The sequence below is a fragment of the Podarcis melisellensis genome (genome assembly GCF_964234715.1).
Source record: "Podarcis melisellensis genome assembly, chromosome: 4".
Classification (NCBI taxonomy): Eukaryota; Metazoa; Chordata; class Lepidosauria; order Squamata; family Lacertidae; genus Podarcis; species Podarcis melisellensis.
In genome coordinates, this window is record NC_138531.1 from 43,173,703 (window position 1) to 43,185,398 (window position 11,696).

The 11,696-nt window shown below is 38.1% G+C and overlaps 1 long non-coding RNA gene across 1 annotated transcript in view; it reads left to right on the forward strand.

Moving 5' to 3' along the window:
- Positions 1–9,207, forward strand: part of LOC309368711 — a 544,492-nt gene extending 535,285 nt beyond the window's left edge. Inside the window, exons 5-6 of the long non-coding RNA XR_014167882.1 lie at positions 5,865–5,911; positions 9,137–9,207. This is a non-coding gene — a long non-coding RNA (uncharacterized lncRNA). The remainder of the gene's footprint in view (positions 1–5,864; positions 5,912–9,136) is intronic.
- Positions 9,208–11,696: the final 2,489 nt, after the last annotated feature.

Here is an 11,696-nt window from a genome sequence, read left to right on the forward strand (position 1 = left end):
ATGGCTGTCAGGGGCCTAACCATGAGTGTTAACACCACTTGTACTATCTCTTCTAGATCAAAACATGCATGGGGGAAATTTGAACCAGACTGCTTACACAACGTCTCATTTTTGCTGGCAGCTTTTCACACTTCTTAATCCCAGAAAGAAAATGTTTCACCTTCTGCAACACCAGAATGCCTTTGGTCATTTAACACTGCTGAACCCCACTGCTCCTTGCATAATGCACTCCAGCGTGCTTGCTCATTGCTCTCTTTGGATTAATAAATCAAATTATTTCCTCCATTTAAACAGTCAGCTGGAGTTTAGAAAGTTTCCGGACAGAGATTTTTTTTTAAAAAAATTATTGTTTGAAGTGAAGTTTGCATTCTTTCTCCCCTCCTGAGCAGTGCTTTGAAAATAATATAGCTTTGAGGACACTTGGTTTTTTTCTAAAATAGATGCTGTCTCTGTATTCTGTTGGATAGTTTCTGTACAGAAAGGATTTAGTACTATGACTTCTTAAATACCTCCCCCCACCATTTTGTTGATTGTTGATGTCATGAGGCTCCTCAGAAATGATGGAGTCAGAACAATAAGGGCTTGCAATAAAAGCAACCCTCATTCACACAGAGAGACACTGTTGTTTCATTGCAGTCTGCAATTCCAAAAGGATGAACATGCGCATACACACACACATCCCACAAGTTTCTCATCTGGATTTCTCTGGAAGGTGTCAAATGGTGCTATTAAAAATACTGAAAATGAATGTGTGTCTTTAAAAATGCCAGGTGCAATTTGGTTTTCTATCTTAATCATGACTTAATGATAACAAAGATACTCATCAAATTCACACTATATAAATGAAAGGTGGCTAACATTTGGCCCTCCAGATGTTATTCAATTACAACTCCCATCATCCGTTATCATTGACAGAGGTGACTGGATCTGGCTAGGGACTCTGTCAACATCTGGAGGACCACAGGTTCCCCATCCATGTTCAGTTACTCTTTCATCATTGGATAGAAACTCAATGAGCCTTGAGTTTTCCTGGAGCCCACTCCCACTATCAATATTTACATTAGGGTTATAACTTTTGACCCCCCACCAACCATTTCCTGCATCATAAAGGGGACTAATTCTTCTCAGTTGTGAAAAAGGTCACCCCAAAATGAAAAGTTGGAATCACCATATAGGCAACGTTACTACTCAATGAAAATGACTTCAAGAACTTTTCAAAAATTTTGAAGCCTTACATATAAGCATTGCAGGTATTGGAGAATCACTGGAAGCAGGAGCCATCCATCCTCCAGATACCAAGAAGTAATCATGGCACAGAACGTGCAATCAAAGTGGTGTGGGAACTTTATAGTGCTTGCAGCAGAAACAAAGACAAACGGCAAACTTGATTTATTCTAAGCAATAAGAAGTGATGTACAATGTACAAAACCCTGTACAAGTTTTAGAAAATTTGCAAGCTCTATTTCTCCTGTATTATAATACATAATTATAATTATTATGTATATTTACATAATACATTATATAGTTTCATATACAAAAAATGATTTATTGATTCTGGGGTGACCTTTTTTCAAAAGGTCAATCCTTTGTTTTTAGGCAAATGTTCATCTAAGCTACAGGAACATGAGGATGTCAAAAAGTTGTAACCCTTGTGTACATATATAAAGACCAGTGGTTTTCAAGATATTATGACTATATTTACAAGTTGTGCAGTTCAGGTTGGCTGTGCAGGGGTGAGGTAGGACAAGTGCCTAAAATAACCTCTTTGAACAAAAAAGTGCACCTTCTTGGTGTTAAGGATGCTTGCTTGCTTTATTTGTTTGACTGTTTCTTTTTTGTTTGTTTCATGCATCAGACCACATCTGGCCATTACAAGCAATCATCTTGAAGTACTGATTTTGAAGTGCAGATTTTGTCTATGGACTGAAAGAAACTCTTTGTCCTTGCTTATTATCATGGTTGGAAAAATTAATTCCTGGTTACAGAAAGCTAAATCAGCTACAGTCAAAACAGGTACTGGAGAAATAGTTGCTATCATAGGTGCTACCCCAAAACAGACTCTGCCCCCTGACTTTCATAAAAACCTATTTTTATGCTTTTAAAAAAATGTACAAAGTATAGCCATATCAACAGCACTTAGCCAGGATAACTAAATGAGACCCTCCAAGTCCAAAGATGGCAAAATATGTGTCCCAGATGCTGGGCTGAAAGAACTGAGGATGTCTTGCTTTCACAACTTGCATGTAAGCTTTCCAGAGTCTGCTGGCTGTCCAATGATGCCAACAGTCTCTGGCTGAGATGAATTTTGGTTTGATCCCTTTTTTGTATTTTTTTATAACTTGCAGCTCATCCTAGCTGGGGTTTGACCACTATTTCCCACTCTGTTCTCTGTTCTCACTGGACTCTTGGGGCTCATGATGACATGAGCCTTTTTTTCTTTCCAATTACAAAGCTAAGCTAGCATGTACACAAGTCCCAGGAAGCCAAGTGACAGGAGAAGGGAGTAGGATGGGAAAGCTAATACAGTGGTTTAACCAATTAACTTCCCTTTTCCCTCAACTGTCTCTACTCTCCCAGGCTTCTAAGCATGAGTGTCTCTGGGGCTGAACCAGCACTCAACAGAAGAGAGCTAAGTGGCGAAAGAATTAGTAATTTGCAGATTTTGAGCATCCAGACCTGGAGATCAGACACAGATATTCAATTCCAACACACCATATGGATGAAGAATTGACATATGCCAACCCTAGACATATCTAACTATAAAGGCTGCCACGTCACAATTAATTGTTAATCAATACTTTCCTGGGCAGTTTGCATCCCTCTGATAAATTATTTACTATTTCCAATGCAATTATTCATTCTAATATGAGGTTTGTTTTGAGGCTGGCTTCCCAAAATGGCATTTAAAAAACATATTATCTCATTGTTTTCCATGAAAACGTCACTGCCCTATTATAGACCAAGTTGCACAACATCTCTCCATGGCATCAATTGCGACACACAGATGTGCTGTTTTTGAGTGGTGTCTATTAACCACATTTTACAGTGCAGCATGGGCACAGGGCAGCATTTACATTTCATTATGTTATATTTCAGGCTAATTAACCAACTCTTTTCTTAGTTCAGACTCCAGATGCATCCTAAAATGAGTTTGTAAGCTTTGATGTGTGTTACAGTAAAGTAAAACCATAATGATGCTGTCTTAGAAATTTTGCCGTGACATAACTTTTAGCTCGAGGGAAAGACTTTCTCTGTTCTGTGTCATGCTAAGCATATCCAGTATTGTGCCTTCATCCACTTGATTCCAAATAATTTATCAGTCCTGTTTCATCAGCAGGAACAATGCAATAATCACTGTGGATGCTTAAATCAACACATCATTTCCTAGAAAGAATAGAATATACTGTGGGAAGAAAGGCACACTAATCCAGTGGTCTTCTTCTCACAGAGAGAAGTTCTGATGCCTACCTCAACTGACATATTTCAAATGCATGGATACAGCGCACCAAACTCTCCTTTACAGCAAGTAGGTCAGCAGGATGGGCTCGTTCTAAGCTGGAAGGTGTTTTTGTTATTTATACACATGAGACAGAATTCAGTATGTAATAGGCATGCATAAAGCCGCAGTGCAGGAAAATGAAGGGTATGTGGGTCATTCAATGCATGTCTCCTGCAATGCTTTTGGACAACATTCAGGGCAAAGCTAACATTGAGTTTACACATTCTTTTCCATCCAGAGAACTCTGATTCTGTCAAGTCCCCTGTAATGCCTCCATTGTTAATGTCCCGATATTTCTATGCAGTGAAATTAGAGGTACAAGCCACGGTTTAGACACATCCACTTTTTTATCAGTAGGAAAAAATATTGATTAATCCTTGATTGACCATTCATTTTATATTTGGCACATATGCAGCAGTCCAGTTTGTTCGCAGTTTGGATCCTTATCATCCCCACCTCACCCCCTGTTAGGTCCTTGACAAAACCAATTGTGCAAAATGAATGCTCTTTGTAGGTTGAGTATGAGAGAAAAAACATGTATGATGTAGTGGAAGGGTTTGTGGGTGAAGCAGCTTTGCAAAATGTAGCTCTGAGTAGGGTAACATTTTTTATTTTGGGGGGAAATTACAATGTGTCGTTTTAAAATTCAAATTTGGTAAACCACTTCTGTCCAGGAGTGTGTAATGTACAATCCTTTTCTTTCTTATTCAGAAGTAAGCATCACTGAGTTCAACTGAACTTACTCCCAGCTAAGTCTATATAGGATTACAGCCTAATAGAGGGTATTTCTGTCTTTTTCTAATGGACAGAGGAAGAAGCAGAAGAAAGGTTTCCCTTTTCTTTTGTTTTAGGCATTTATACACAACTTGCACAAGTGGTGTACAGTAAAACAATCCACAAAAAATGGGACAGTGAAACAATACAAATGTATTATGAAAGTGAACACTACTTTAACATGCCTGCTGGCAACAGCATGCCTCTAAGGCAGAACCACATGCTTTTAAAAAACAAACTAACTAAATTTTATTGAGTAAAAAACAGCCAAGCAAGCTAGCCAAACCAACCTTCTCTCTCTTGCTCCTCCAACTCAATACCTTCCAGTCCCCCTGGTTGCTTTCATTAAAAAGCTATTTAATTTTTTGGAATTTGGGCAGAGGAGTATGGCACATAGGCACAAAGGTGATTAAAAAGACCCTTGACTAACTTTCCCCAAAACACACTGTGCTTTTACTTAGAATTTTAGAAAGGTAACAGGTGAAACAATTTTTTGAGAAAAATATATTTTAGGGAAAATAAACCAATTTTGCAGTTTGAGTAGATACCCATAAAAATAAATAAATGGAGACATATTCATCTAGTTGTATTTCCAGTTGCTCTAAACAAGCTAATATTATCTATTTTCAGGTCCACTTCTGGGTCCCTTTGCAGCCTTACTTTGGTTAAAATTTTATTTCGCTTTAATTGCCAGGTTTCCACAATGAACTTTTCACCCTTCTGTGCAACATATCCCATTTTCAACTTTTAAACCTCCTGTGCATAACTCCTCCCTACGTACCTTTGTGTGAACTCTTGCCCCTCCTGTACCTTACAGCCTCTAAAAGCAAAAGAAGCCATCTTATAACACCAAAACAAAACACAAAATGGTGGGAAGGTTTCATCTGTTCACATTTTATTCTGTCGGAATCTCTTAGCTAGCCTGAAATGCCCACATGTATTAATTACAAGACTCAAGCATTCGTGTTTAAGTTGCATCCAGTCTGCTTTTCTTTGCAATAGTTTTGTTTTGTTTTGAGATTATTTGAGGAAAGAATAATTTAAGTTTGTAATCAAATATACGGCATTGTAAAAAAATTGACCTCCAATGTTTGTGTAGTGTTCTTGTGTAGATCATCTCTATATATGAAGCACTTATAGGTTGTTTTATCAATTCATTATTCATTTCCAAAGAAGGTAAGGGAAATCGTGTATGAAAGTACCTATGCATCTATGGGTGGATGGATAAGGAACATAGGTCAATATAACTAAGTAGAGCTGAACAAGTCACTGACAAACCATAGAATATAATGAACTGCAAACAGGTGAACATTTAACAGAAGGGCCAAACTAAATGTGACATGGAAGATGCATGCCTAGGATTTCCTGAGGTTTTTAGGTAACAGTCATTGGGGAGTGGATCTGGTATTGGAACTAGGGTATAGAAAAACAAGAGTGGACCATTTTTTCTCTGCTTCACAAAAACTGCTGAAGAAGAAGAGTGTATCCCACATCACAGTGAAAAGCAATTGTCATATGATGGGATAGATCTAGTAACTTGTTTGTCCATATTGTTTCATTTTTCATGTTGGCTTTTACCTTTCGTCCACAGGTTTCAGGGTGTTATACATGGAAAGGAACTTTTGGCATGAAATTTCTGTAAGTATGTTGGCAGGTTATGCTGGGGAAATAATTTCATTTGCTGACTGGTAATCTTGAAGAATCTGCATTGAACAAGAACACTAACATTGCAATCATAGACACATAGACCTGGGAGCAAGTCCCACTGAACTCAGTGTAACTTGTTACTGACTAAACATATGTATTGCTATTACACGAGAAATCTTAAGTTAAATAACAAAACAAAATAAAACAAAACCCTGTCATTTTCAAATGGATTTTGCTTTATTTAGTGGCTTGGTAATTATTCAGCATTGTTTTTATATGACATTTTCTAACAGGCAGCATACTTTTGGAAAAGCCAACATTCCAGATTACATTGAAGCAGCCAATGATAACACAAATCCTGTGATTTTCCTGTTTGTCTGGAACACAAGCTGTACTGTATCTGAGAAAACAAAGTATTAAAATAGTCCATAGCATGCACTTCAAATGTTGTAAGGTATAAAATAACGTACACTGACGCCATTCTGTTATTTCTGAGTGTGGTAACCATGGCAACAGTGCTAGCAGTTTTCTCCCTTATTTTATAAAGCAAATATGAGTGTTTACACAAGAATATACAGAATGTATGCATATAATGCTGATAACATTCATGGATTTTTAAAATTATGGTTTTTGTGTGTGACCTACTCCCCCCTTATATTTTATGCAATATGTTCCTCTCTGTTCTTTCTGTCATTTTATCCCCTTCTCCATCATTTGATGTTTTGCCAAAAATAAGGTCAAATGTTTTTATTTGCTTTGGTGTATTGCATGCATTTGTGTGTCTTGATTTGTTAATTTTTTGCTCCCTGCTTTCCCCCCCTGTTACTTCCACCCATATGTTTTTCTCAACCGTTAATAGTTTCCATTTAAAACAAGCTCTAAAAGCTTATTGATTTATTGTATTTGGTTGTGTGAGGTCTCTTGTCAGCCCTGTGGAGAATTTCAGAACAGAAGCTTCCTGATGAGCTAGCATCCAAAACAATTTCGCCTGAAGCTTCTGGTGTCTTTCTGTTTCTTCACTGCAGAAGTGTAAAGTGTAAGGCTCAAAAGTTAACACTTCCTAGCTGCGGGATTTAAAAACTCTTCTGAACCTCAGAGAACACTTACTGAAGCTGTGGGTGCATTTTTCTCCCTTTCTAGAAGTACTGAGTTTAATTATTAGGGATAACTACATGAGAGAGTTTGAGGAGAAAACTCATTGCCCACAGTAAGCTGCTCTATTTGGAATATATAAAACATTCAGTTATATAATATGTGTCAAGTAGGGATGTATAAATTTATAAATTTTGTTTTTGCTCAGTTTCACATTTCCCCCTAGTTTCCAGTTTTCTACATTTCCACAGTAATTTGCGGTATTTTTAAAGACCTCGCGAAAATCTATCAGCATTTCATTGCAAATTCCTCCTAAGATACATCTTTATTATGCAATTTTGCCTGATTTACACATTTTTTTGCTAAGGTATTTTCATTAATGAAATGCATTTTTGTCTGCTTCCAATAATATAAGCATTTATATGTACACTTCAGCCTAGTCTATGCATTTTTTGTACACATTACTTGGCATTGTAAAATTCAGAAATTTGCAAATTTTGAAGGATGACTGTATTCAAGTTCACTTAATATTTTGGAAGCGTGAATTCACTGCGTTTGCCTTTAAATGTGCAGTAAATCAAATTTCTCTCTGAAAGAAGGAAGTAATAAATAGAATCACAGACAGGATTACTGTGGATTTAACTATCGTCATCTACCACAGTCACCAGTCACTTGACCATTATCAAGTAGGACAGCCTTTTGTGACATTTTAGGTTTGAATTAACATTATGTCTGAAGAAAAAACTTATGTCTTTAGGTATCTAATTTACCTCATATTAAATTAACATTTCCCAAGAAGTCTCCAGGGAACTTGTTTAACCACCCTTTTAAATGTGTGCTGCCAAGTGCTCTCACTTGTAGGAACAAAATAATAGAAAACGTCTGCTTCTTTCTGTGTTCAGATTTCTCTTTTGTAATTGTTCAAAGATAATACTACAACTGAGCAATCCTAAGGTGGTGGTGGGAAATCAGAAGTGGTCAAATTGTCTTACCCATTGCCCTGCTGGGCTCCTATGTCCCTTTTCTGGTTTTCAGCGATTTTTCCTATTTCTCTATCATTGGGAACAATGGAAAGGAAATAAGAGGGGTTTCTGTCAGCTCCAGGTTTGGGGAATCAGCTGAGAAGAATATGGAAATCCATGTGTTTTCTTTTCTGCATGCCCTGAAACTGCATGCCATGGCACACACCCGTTTAGAACTACTGATATTGGGCCTAGGATGTTGGTATAGCCAGGGTCACAGAAGTTGCGCCAGAGATGAAGATCCAACATATTGTATAGCCCTGGACTCCCCACCTAGGATTTCTGCCAAAAAGCATCATCCAAAGAACCCACAACATGGTACCAGAGCTCCTTCTGAAACCAAGTAGACCTATCTGTGGTATGACATAGAGGCCTGCTGTGCAACAAGCACATTTTGCTCATAGGGAGAGCAAAAACTGTGGAGTAAACTAGATACCTAAAGACACAAAGAGTTTCTTCTTCAAATATTACATCTTGCCTTCCTAAAATTCACTTTGTTTAATCAGATAGCTGTGTTCCAGATAAAGTCTTCACTGAGATGGCTCTCTTCCCATTATAACACCCACTCGTTCTTTTTTGTTTCAACCTTTTCCTCCCTCACTAGGTCATTTTATCTCTACATCAAAAGTCGTGTGTTCTTCAAAGGCTATCACTTTCCCCTCCACATGTCCTCTTTCTACCACCAAGTACTGGCAACGCAATTTCATAGCAGAATTCATATTCTGTTCATTCATAGAAGCTGAAAAGATTAAGCTCCTCACAAATATTATATACTCCCGAGTTCAAACAATATTAAACATACATGCTGGATGTCTTTCTGTGCCTGATCAATAAGCAAAACATTCAAGCAGTCATCTCCCTGCTCCATACAAATCATAAAAAAGGAAAATTCTTACAAGGTGCTTCGCTTTAACTGCAAAAGGAAATCAAAGTGTGGTTTGAAGGGAAGATTATATCCATCCAGCATTAATGGGCTCTCTGTAAGTTTCCCCTGTGTAAAGGTCTGCTTATCCCATACTCTGGATTCTCTTCCTGGGTTTTTTGTTTTCGTTTTTTTAAAAGCCACTCACACCTGAACCACTCATACTTCTTTCATACCCAGGTAAAACAAAAGAATCAGCCAAGTGTACTGAGTGATTTCCCTGCAGGAACATAACCAACATGCTAACAGGACTGAAGGTATTTTTCCAGCCTGTTTTTCATTTTTATGCAAATCCTTTATGTGACACAAGAGATTGCTATGCTTCACAAGCCATCTGAATTAGAGTCACTGAAATGTGTCATTTTGCGTGTGTTTGGACAATAGGAAAGGGGGAAAAAATACCACCTCAACATTTTTATTATTGGCAGGGGAAACAAAACAAATTTTCTTCCAAAATCTGAGATAGATGAGAAAGATAGAGTGCACTTCCCTTTACTGTACTTCTTACAACTGTTGTTGGCAGAGAGAAATGAGAAAATGTTTAGCATAGATTGGAATAATGAAGGCTACTAGCAATGCCCATCTAATTCATATGCCAGATAGAATGATTTTGTTACTCTGTATTTAAGGAACAACAATAATAAATAGCACTTGCAAGTACCCTTCATAATATTATAGGATAAATTCACCAGGAGTTTCTTCTCTGAAATACTCTCCTCATGACTGAATGAGCTTTCCCCATGCTAAGCCAGGGTGTACAGTGGTACCTTGGGTTATGAACAGCCTAGTTAACAAACTTTTTGGATTACAAACACTTCAAACGCAAAAATGAGTGTTCCGGGTTGCTTTTTTTTTTTTTTTTGGTATCTGAATGTACTCTGTTCGGGGGTGCACTTCTGTTTTGAATGCCATGCTTCCGTTGTCCTTCAGAGGAGGAAGGAGGAAGTGATATGGTTAACTATATAGAGGAGTTATATGATTTGAATCAGAAAAGAATATGGCATATTCGCATGCCTCAACCCTATCAGAATGCATAAGGTCGAACATGATTCCTAGGGGTTTAAGGGTTATTAAACAGCCAAGTCTTTATAAAGGAGATGAGGATTTTATAACGAAATGGACGGGCCTATTGAACAGGTGTGTGATTGACCTAATGCTGTTAATCATTGCAAAATCAAAATCTGAAGTTGATAGAATAGACTCAGAGATAGATAAAATCCAAAAAGACCTAAAGAAAGGGAGCGATAAAGCAACATATGATAAAGAGATAAAGAACCTTGAGGGAGTCTATGACTGAGTTTAATAGGGAGTTAAAAATTTACAAAAGGAAAAAGTTCATTAGGGATAGAGACTATTATAATAGAATATATGTCTGGCCCAAAAATGAAAATCGCAATAGATCCTTCAACAGCAAAAGAACTAGGAACACCCAGAGGGCAACAAGCGCGACTAATTTAGGGGATAGTGCAAGTAGCATATCTAGTAGAGGTTCATTCGAATCCGTATCTGAACCTAAACAACAAAGAACATGCCAAAATTTTCCCAAGCGCGGGGGCAAAGGGAAGAACAGGTAACTGTGGTAAATTTGTCAAGCCGAGCACTCTCTCCTAGGGAGGTAGAAGTGCTGGACGTAGGCTTAAATTTTGCCCCTACCCAGAAAGATTCAGCCAGGAACACCCGCATTGACCTTTATAAAATGATTTGACAAATTAAACTAATACTTATGTTCCAATCTTGTTGGTGGGCGTGCAACTCCCCCCCCCCCCATGCTGATGTGGGAAGCGCGCACTTTAGGGAGCATTTCCTGCAGCAGAGTGGGGGGGGGGTCTATGTGGATCCCAGTTCAGCTACTGATTGATTGATTGATTGTGTGACTGCGAAATGGATAAAAGCCCTCCATCCAAACATTGACTATCATCAGTGCAGGTAAGATTTTTTTAAAAAAAAAATATTTTTGTCATCTACAATACTGTTTTACTTATTTTATAGTACAGTGCATTGATTATTGCTTTCATTTTATAGATCAATGGTCTTGTTAGATAATAAAACTCATGTTAAATTTATGATTTAGAGGTTGTTTTTAAAAGCCTGGAACGGATTAATCAATTTTGCATTACTTTCTATGGGAAAGCACGCCTTGGTTTAAGAACGCTTTGGTTTAAGAACAGACTTCATAAACGGATGAAGTTCGTAAACCAAGGTACCATTGTAGTCAAGAGCACTGGCTGTGCCACTGGACCAATTAGGGGAAGGGGGGAAGAGAGAGATGGGCCTTTAAATGACTATGTCACCCATACTTCTCAGCTGTTGTTTTGGTGACAGCTTCATCTGCTCATTGGCAGACCTGCAGTGCAAGATTACCCAATCTTTTGAAGGGGCTAAGTGGGATTTTAGGAAGCTGCCTTCTACTGAGTTAGACCATTGATTGATCTATCTAGCTCAGTATTATCTACAATGGCTGCCTGCAGCTTTCCAGGATTTCAGAGAGAGTTAGCCTTACCTAAAGATGTTGAGAATTGAACCTGGGATTTTTTGCATGAAAAGCAGATGCTCTACTACTGAGCTACGGTCCTTCCACTTTTTGCAGCAAGTGTGGCGGGGGTGAGGTATCCATACTTACTAACATTTCTCAAATGATTCCCAAATGACCCTCCTCAACCCCCACTGTTTGTGTGTCCTGCTGGCAATACTTCTGGCCTCAGTGCCCTCTCAAACCTGGCACTGCCCCTGTTGGCTGGAG